This window comes from Ambystoma mexicanum, chromosome 10, assembly GCF_040938575.1.
Source record: "Ambystoma mexicanum isolate Mex_15411 chromosome 10, UKY_AmexF1_1, whole genome shotgun sequence".
Classification (NCBI taxonomy): domain Eukaryota; kingdom Metazoa; phylum Chordata; class Amphibia; order Caudata; family Ambystomatidae; genus Ambystoma; species Ambystoma mexicanum.
In genome coordinates, this window is record NC_090932.1 from 424902251 (window position 1) to 424912467 (window position 10217).

Genomic DNA, 10217 nt, shown 5'->3' on the forward strand with positions numbered 1-10217 from the left:
TTTTCTCGGATGTCATGAAAAATAACAATTTTTTTGATATTGTATAGTATGAATTGATGGTTGTTGTGTGAAAAAGAAACAAAATAATTTTTGGGAAAAAACGTGATTGGAGCTTGCGATGATTGGTGCTCGCTCATATTGTTGATTTTGTTTAAGTAACGTAAAATGTAACAAAGTGTTGTGTGAGGAGAATAATTTTAAATATGGTAGACATTACACTGTTAATACACTTGTGCAAGCAGTTGCCAAAACATGGCCAAGAGGATAAGGAGGAGGAGCCACCCTTAGATTGGATACTTAACGAATGCACAGAGGGGGTCAGACACCTTCCACGCCACCCGCCCCACCTGAAACAAAAAGTGAAGTCAGTAAAGACAAAGGATTATACCTGCTAAGGGAATTTAAAGCAGCCACGGAATATAGCAACCCGGCATATGAGTCACCTACACAAAGTAGTGATGAAACCTCAGACAAAGACAGAGATAGAGATATCACCTCCAAAGTACCAAGGGCCAAGGAGAGATGCGAGAAATAAAGAGGAGACCAGGCACAAGCAAGTGCATCTCTAGATACGAATAGAGAGGGAAAAAGATGGAAAGGAGATGAGTATAAATCTGATGAGATAGCATTCACACAGAATGAATCGATGGGAGGTCAGATTCTATTGAAACTCAATGGTAAAGGCATTGAGGATGTGAGACAAAAGGGAGAGCCAGACGATTTACAAAGAAAAGAGAAGGGAAGGGAAAAAGCATTGAGAGACGAAAGAATCAGGAAAAAAGATAGGCAGAGACAAGAGCAGTTATATCGCGAGGCGCAAGAAAGGAAACACAATCATAAGCAGAGAGCAGCTAACAATCAGAACAGGCAGGAACAATGGAGAATAGAAGAAGAAGAACAAAAGATAAGGGAGAAGATAATAAAAAGATAAAGGGATGAAGAAATACGAAGGGCAAATGAACGTACAGATGTGAAGAAACAGGAAGAAGATAGGATCAGAGAGGAAGCGAGGAAGCGCAGAGAATTCGATGACAACATAGAACGTAAGCGAAGATGAACAGCGCACGATCTTGAATATCTGGAAAGAGAGGTTAAAAAACCTGATCCAGTAGTAGATTGGGAAGACAGAGAAGAATTCTTTTCTGAGTATGATTCAGTACTAGGCATGTCTAGGGCAAATATCGAGGAAGACTTTGACACCAGAAGCATCAGAGAAACAATTGATAGAATATATTATGAAATGGGTCTAGAACAAGTACCCCAAGGGAGAGGAGAGGAGGAGCGTATTGAGAGCACTCAGTTGTATGACACTGAGGACGCCTCCTGAAGTAGTAGAAATAGAGAGCTGTCCCTAGATAGGTTGACGCTAAATTGGAACGAGAAAGATGGGAGGAGTAGCAAGGAATTGGGCACAGACAATATCAGCCGCAGAAAGAGAGGAATAAGAGGAAAAGGAAGAAGAGAGGAGACGTGAAAAACACTTCTCCGGAGGAAAAGGGATAAGATGGTCAGATTCTAGCAATTCTGCACCTAAGGCATCAGAGGCGGTTGTCTCCACCACCCTATGTGAGCCGACTAAGGACATTGCCAAGTAGATGGCGATGCAGGACTATCACCCCTGCAGTGGATAGAAAAAAGATGAGAGAGGAAAAGGAGTGCCACGTATTACAATTCCCGTTGCTCTAGAAAGGAGGAACGAGGCCACAGTATATTCTATGGGCACACATGGATCAGGAAAACCTGAAAAATAAGCTTCCAATGTTAACATTGGGAGCCGGAAAATGGATACATGAGCTAGCAAAAATGACGAGAGGGAACATGTTGGCCATTGGAGATATTAAGCGTCTTTTAATCGCTATACTTGGTGATCGAGCTGACGATGTGTGGACACGTGCAGGTTACGCTGGTGTGACTACAGTTAATACTGCACACGATGGAGCTCCATTTAACAATTCAAGAGCCACAGTATGGAAAGCATTATGACTGCTATACCCGGATAAATCTCACATCGGAGCTATAATGACATGAAAATCTAACGAGTCAGAGGATCCTTTGCTTTACATTCAGAATTTCTAAGATGCCTGGGTGCTTGAAACTCGTGAATCTTGGGGGAAATCTATACCAGTTTTTACCATATGTTATGCCAAGGGCTGCCATATCAGGTACAGAAGCAGCTCAAGAAATTGGTAGGAATTGAGGACAAACCGTGGTCTGAAATACATTTGGCCATAGCTCACTATTGCAGATTGCTGCAGGAGAAGAATCGTTAAAAAAAAAGAGGCTGCACAAAAAGCTGAAGAGGCAAAATTAGTGCACAAAAGAATTGTCAAAGTATGCCATTGAAAGGGCGATGATAACTAGCACAGACGGATCAAACATGCAGCAGGTCAATAATCAACAGCAGGGTAATCAGGGCAGTAATGGGTTTTACCAAAGAGGGAGAGGCTTTCGAGGAAGAGGATGGCAGAGTAATCAGGGAGGTTTTCAAAACAATCAGGAAGGTTTCCAAATCATGCAAAATGGCAATCAGGATATGTCAAATGGGCAAATAATCAGGCCACCGCCAATATGCTGGACGTGTGGGATGACAGGGCTTCTAGCACGCACATGCAGAAGTCAAGGCATGGTTGGTGCAAAACGACCAAGGAACAAAAATAGGGATGGTGAATCCATCCGTGTTTTTACGGCTAGGTGGAAATGGAGTTGCACAGAATCACACGGTCCAACAGCAAGCGCCAGGAGCACAGCAAAGCTTGCAACCTCAGAACTTGATAAGTTTTTCCACAAGGACAATGTCAACAGTCGCCAATGCAACTGTCACAGACAACAAGTGCAGGACAAGCATTGAGCTCTGGAATGACACTGGTGATGGAGGAAGTCCATTCACGCCGCACAGGACAAAGTTATATATGGGCTAGGACAGGTCACTGGGAAACCTGATGTGTTCTATCATATCAGTGACACCTAACCCTCACGAGGAACCAAGGGTAGATGTTATAGGGGATAAAGAATATTTCTTCCTAGTAGACAAAGGTACAGCACACTCATGTATACGTGAAGGCAAGTTTTCCTTGTCCGGTGATGCCATAAATACTCAGGGCTTCACAGGTGCAACAAGTTGTGTTCCTTTTACAAATGAACTTCCAGTCTCTATAGGAGAATGTGATATGAGTGTGCCACTGCTATATTCAAGGCAAACCCCAGTAAACATCTTGGGACGAGACCTAATGACGAGGTTAAACATGACAATCTCGTTCACATAGAAGGGCATAACATGTTCAACTCCAGGAATGCATTATTTGAACGTATGCAAGATGATTAGAGCATACACGGGACAAACAGCTATGAGAGCAATCCCATTGGAGCCAGAAATATTCACGTATGGAGTAGGTGTATTAATGGCAGGGCTACTAGGCCTTGCAGGCAAAACCATGAGGACCAAAAATGAATTTCTATTTAGGCCAAGAATACCTATGCACGAGGAAAAGGGACAAGTATTTCCCTTGGCAATACACAAAGCCATAGTGCGAGGAAAAATGGCACTGATCGATGGTCACGATGATGAAGGCAGAAAATAGTGCACAGTAATCGCCATTGAGGAAGGGTACAGATTGACTGCCTTTACTGATGACGATCTGTTTGATGAACAAACAGATGGGGAGGAAACAACAGTTGAAGTAAATCTCATTTTTGGGTGAGGATGATCAAAAGTGCCCCAGAGAATGATGCTGGCACAGAACCGTCCTGAATATTTTGATGACGACATGGCCCAGGTGCCTGGCTCCGTGTAGATGCCCCTATGGCGTAGGCTTATTGAAAGGAGTTGGAGAAGTGAGGATTAAATTGAAGCCAGGAGCAATTTTGCCGAAGGCATGACTGTATCCCATGTATAGGGAAGCAGATGAAGGAATTTTCAAGACAATTTCTGCTATGATGGAACAGGGCATCTTAGTAATGTCAGAGTTGTCATGCAATACTGCAGTGTACCCTATCAAAAAATAAAAGGGAGGGTCTTGGCGTTTAATTCAGGATTTAAGGCCAATAAATGATATTGTAGAGGCCGAGTTCCCTCTAGTCCCTAACACGGCCACAATCCTATGTACTATACCTGTTGAGGTACAATATTTCATGGTGATTGACTTGAAAAATGCATTTTTCTCAATCCCATTGCACAAAGATTCACAAGATTTGACGTCATTTACGTTCAGACAGAGTTGTCATGCAATACTGCAGTGTACCCTATCAAAAAATAAAAGGGAGGGTCTTGGCGTTTAATTCAGGATTTAAGGCCAATAAATGATATTGTAGAGGCCGAGTTCCCTCTAGTCCCTAACACGGCCACAATCCTATGTACTATACCTGTTGAGGTACAATATTTCATGGTGATTGACTTGAAAAATGCATTTTTCTCAATCCCATTGCACAAAGACTCACAAGATTTGACGTCATTTACGTTCAGACAGATGCGTCTGAAAAGCATGAGGTTACCCCAGGGGTACTATGAGTCTCCTTCAATTATCGACAAGTGTCCTGCAGATGGACTTAAGCAATGTTGCATTAGAGAGTGTTGTCTTGCAATATGTGGATGACATCTTAATTTGCAGCACGAGAGAGGAAAGATGCAGACACGATTCTATGCAGCTTTCACTATATTGGCTGAGAAAGGATATAAAGTTGACAAAGAAAAGTTAAAATATTGTCAGCAAGAAGTACTGTATGTAGGCCAGCTGATCTGGCATGAGGGAAAAGGGCTACCCCCGAAAGGCCTGAGGCCATACTGAACACAGCCAAGCCACACACGATAAAACAGATGCAGAGTTTTCTAGGTCTTTGCAATTATGTCAGGGCATATGTCTTTGACTACTGCTCATATACCAAGCCCTTGGTACAGGCCCTAAAGAAGGCAAATGTGACAAAAGAAAAAAATTAATGGTCTGAGACCATGGAAGAAGGGTTCAAAAGAGACATTTTCACAGCACCAGTTTTAGGGATTCACAATTATGCAGAGGAATTCTACTTATTTAAATGCACGAATGGCAGCGTTATGACGGCAGTACTCACACAGAGAACCACATTGGGGTATAAGCCCCTGGCATACTACAGTGGGAAATTGGACCCATTGATGAGAGGTCACTTCCCTTGCGAACAAAGTTTAGCTGCTCAATGTTCCCCATAGAGAAAGCTACAACCATTGTGATGGGATGCTCCATGATGTTGTACGTCGAGCACGCATTATTTGCTATTCTAGAGAAATCAAAGGGGGCATTGACATCTCAGAGAGCTTCTGCTTATGAAGTGATCATATCAACTCCATCGATTAAGATAATTCGATGTAAGATAGTGAATCCAGCTATGTTTATAGCAGAACCGGTCACTGAAGGAGAGCTGATCCATGACTGTGCAAATTATGAGGAATTCTATGATGAGATCCCAAGAGTGAAAGAGAAGGCATTGGCAGAAGGAGAAATTGGGCCTCATTACAAATCAACCGGTATGGAAACAACGCTGGCGATAAACCCGCCGCCACCGTTGTTTCCATGCTGGGCGATCACAACTCCTGCAGGCGGGAGGTGATGTTCCCGCCAGGTTTGACCTGGCGGGTTTAACACCGCCCGCCTGCAGGCAGACGAGGAAACACCGGCAGCATTACGAGATGCTGCCAGTGTTTCCATGATCCCCATTCCCATTGAGTCCAATAGGACTCAATGGGAATGGGGATTAACACCATTCTGCCTCCGTGATTCCCGGGAAACCGGGGTTGTAATGCCCCGGTAATTCCGGGAATCACGGAGGCGGAATGATAATACGAGTCCGGCGGTAACCAGGCGGTTTTACCGCTGCGGTTACCGCCGGACTCGTAATGAGGCCCATTGTCTTTGTTGACGGTTCTTTGAGAATCGATCAACATTATGGGCAAAGATACACAGGCATTGTGGTAAAGCACACAGCGAATGGAGAATTTCGAGTACTCATTAGTGCACGATTACCATCTCATTATTCAGCGCAAGCTGAAGAATTATTGGCGCTGATACTCGCAATTGAGAGTCACGCAGACCAGGAAGTTACAGTGTACAGTGACTCTGCCTATGTGACATTTACAGTGCACGCAGGCCTAGCACGCTGGAAAAGGAAGGGCTACCTCCGAGCGCACGGCATACCAGTGCAGCACACAGCATTATTGGATAGGCTCATTAAGGCACTACAGCTCCCAGTGAGCATAGCAATCATGAAATGTGCCGCCCACACAAAGAGGACAGAATTTATCTCACGAGGAAATCAAGCAGTGGACACAGAGGCCAAGCATATGGCATCCAAGGGCAAACCCATAATGAATGTAGAAATAACTGATGTAAATGAAAAAATGATTGGTTCACAAAGTGAACCTGAGGGTTATAGTAACATGGGGCATACCCAGTTAATGGAACTCCAAGGGGAAGCACCATAGGAGGGAAAGAACCCCTGGAAGCGGCAAGGGTCTTCTTTAAAGCCCTCCGAAAGCTTGTGGTGACAAGACAGCACTACTAAACCAGTAATGCCTATATCCCTGTTATAATTAGCATTGCGACAATTGCATTATTCAGCGCACATGTCAAAATAGAATCTAACAGCAGCAATCGCTGAAGACTGGTTTATACCGAACTTGCATTTTTTATGGTGAACTGTATAATATGCCAACAGTTCACAGCTGGGCATGCTCTAAGCATAATTAGAGGAGTCATCCCAAGGCCCAATGGACCTTTTCAGCACTTGCATGTCGATTATGTCGATATGATTCAAGAATGTAATGGGTACAGGTATCTAATTGTTGTGGTGTGTCCATTCTCTAGATGGATAGGGTGCCCGGGCGTCCTAAGCGAACGGCAGATGAAGAAAAGGGCAGACAGAAGGTAAGCGCCAACATGTGTTACACCCTCTGTCCCCACAGATCATCCCCACCCATGGTCCCCCCGTGATGTTATCCTTGTGCTCCCCCCTCACTCCCTCAAGCCTACTTCTGCAGGAGTCTGTCCTGATAAATTCTGGTTTCACCATCACCGTCTTGTGGCCAATGCTGGATTTGACTTTCATGGACTTCATTCATTCATGGTGCGTCACCCTTTCTCAACTCTCATGCTGTACTTCCTTTGCATCTTGTACTCATGGTGGCCCTGAATCATGCTGTTCTCATCTTCATCTTGTATCCTGGCTTGCAACATCATGTGATACTACTGACTTCTGCAATTGTATTCACTCTCCCCTTTTGCTTCTCCACTCTTTTGACTGCTAACTCTCTGTTCTCTCCTCCTTGCCCTTCTCCCTTTCCCTTTTCCTATCTCCTCCACTTACTTTCTTCTATGCACTTACTCTATCAGAATTGTCCCCGGACCTAGTATGGTAACAACCTCGCCTGTCTCCTCCCCCCTTCCCTTACTGGTGTTTTCCTCCCCACCCCCCCTCCAGCACTATCTGAAATGTTGTCAGGCCTAGTATGATAGTTGCTTGTTTTGTTCCTCCCCTACCTTTCTGTACCCCTCTCCCTCACCTCTTGTTTTCTCCAGCTCTACCAGAAATGTCGTCAGGCCTAGTACGGTAGTCGCCTGTCTGTTTCCATTTCCTTCCCACTCTCCCCTCCCTTCCTTATCTATGTCTTAGCTCTTGCACTATCTGAGATGTCGTCAGGCTGAGTACGATATTTAATTTGACATCCTTACGGTTCATGGTCTGTAAGAATGCCGTTGGATTTTCCCTTATTCCCTCCCTTGCCTTGAAGCGCTTTGAAACTTGTGTATAAGCGCTATATAAAAGAACAATCATATCATATCATATCATAGAAACAGGTCCATGTACACCCAGACTCTACCTGTGCGGCCACATTTCTCGTGAGAGAGGTATTTCCCAGGTGGGGAGTACGTGAGGTCATGAGGTCAGACAATGGTCCTCACTTTCTTAATGCAGTATTTGAGCAGATCAGCTTACTGCTTGGTATGAAGCACAAGTTCTTGTTGGTGTATCACCCGCAAGGTAATGGAATATTTGAGAAGCTAAACGGCTTGTTAAAGGAAAGGAAAGCCAAGTTGAAGCTTACTCTGAAGAAGGGATGGCTACACTGCGTCCATTGGCACTGTACGCGCTTAGACACGAGCCTGGTTCTGACCATCATTTTACGCCGCACGAAATAGCAACAGGCAGAAGGATGCACACTCCACTGACACCCAGAGATAGAGCTAGATGTGATGCCCAGCCAACTGGAGAAATCTTAGGGTCTGAAATGCAAAATGACTTGAATTGCATGACATCTTGTTTTACTGTAATTTCAGGACAGCTGCAGCGACGACGAAAATGGTGCAGGGCAGCACAGAACACAGAAGGAGATGCTACTGCAAACTCAATTCAGAGTTTATGTGTACCATCAATCTTACCTGGAGACACAGTCCTGGTGAAAAATCATACGAGAAAGAAGTGGGACGAGCCAGGGTTCAACAAACCTTTCGCAGTGGAAGACGTCACTCCCTCTGCAGTCAAGCTACAAGGAAAAGAGCTTGGATCTGCCTGGGTGACATCAAGCTATACATCGGAGAAGGCCCCCTGCCTGCACCCAAATGCGTAGAGACTACAGATGACAGGGAAGAAATGCAGCACGTGCAGATGAGATCCATGACGAGGAAGAAGGACACATCAACAGCAAAGCAAAGGCAAAGAGCATTTGTGCAAGGTTGTGGCTTAATTTTGGACATTTCCTCTATGCAAAAAAGGAGATAAAGACATAAAACACAGACACTCTGGGCATCCTAGCTGCAGAGTGAAGAAGAGAATTGCATGCATAAGCCACAACATAGGTTATTAACTTTGAACTTTGGACTGAGGCACATTGAAGGCTTGATAAGAAAAGGATATTCCACATTTTGATCGCAGACACACGAATTGGAAGAAAATACAGTATCCAGACTTGTTCCAAACAGAAGCATTATTTGGACTCACTTATGGTGTCCCACAGCAGCAACATCACTAAAGACATGCTGAACTATTTTGACCTTGTCTTGAGGTCATACCCATCACTCGTGCAAAGGCTCACTAGCATCACTGAATGTCTTCAAGACCCTGAAAACGAAAAGACAATAAGGAGGCTGCTCACAGTGATCGCCAAGCAGTTCCTCCTACTTACGGAGTACAAAGAGGAAAAAAACAAATGTCCCAAGTAGAAGAAGAAGCAAATAGGCTTGTCAGCGTGCTATTCTTTCATTTAATTGAAGACTGCCCAGATCTTGTCTGGAGTCACACTGACGTCTTGACATTTCTTTGAGATCCTACAAACACAGAACGCTTGAGTGTAATCCTGAACGGAATCATAATTCAGGTTGCTCTTCACACCCATCGAGATTACAGAAGCTGCTCACAGTGAGTCCAATATAGTTCCAGAATTCAGCAAGAGCAAGACAAATGTCCCTAACACCAGAAGAGTACAGACTGGAGAGCAATGTCTTCTTTCACGTGATTGAGGACTTTCCAGAACTTGTGGGGAGGCCCGCGGGTGTTGACGTCCTCACATTCATCAGAGACCCAGCTAATTCTACACAGATGAGCATGCTCTTGCATGGTATTGTGATGCAGGTAGAACTCTCTAATCATCATCATAATTTCCGGAGGAGACTGTAAGACTTTCCGCTGAGGTACAGATCAAGAAAGTGTTGCCAGAGACTTCACTCTTAGTTATACTATCAATGACACAGCATATCTTCCGGAGTGAAACAGATAAGAGGAATAGACTGGGAGCTTGTGTATTTTGAACACATACAGTGAAAAAGTACTTCCTGAACCTATTGCCTTGATTGACATTTTTCGAATACACAAAAGAGAACTGTATCCAGAGACAATAGACAATCCATTGTCCAGGCAAAGGAGGACAATTATTCCAATACCTGCAACCGACAAGCAGAGACGTCCGAATCCAGAGATATTGTTGCATAGAATATTTTAACGTTAGTCTTTTTTCCTTAGATGATAGAGATGGGAAATCAAAGCAGCAGCATCATTATCCCTCAGGAGGAGAGACATGCTCATTGCTCCAGAACTAAGTGCTGCCGCCTAACCTATAGGGGCATTATGTATTTATGCATTGTATTCATCATTGTTTTATTGTCACTGATTATTCGAACTGCATTTTACATAGGTGCACAAAGTGTTCTGATTCCCCCACCTCATGATGTACGCATGACACCCACAAAAGCACCCAGACCCTT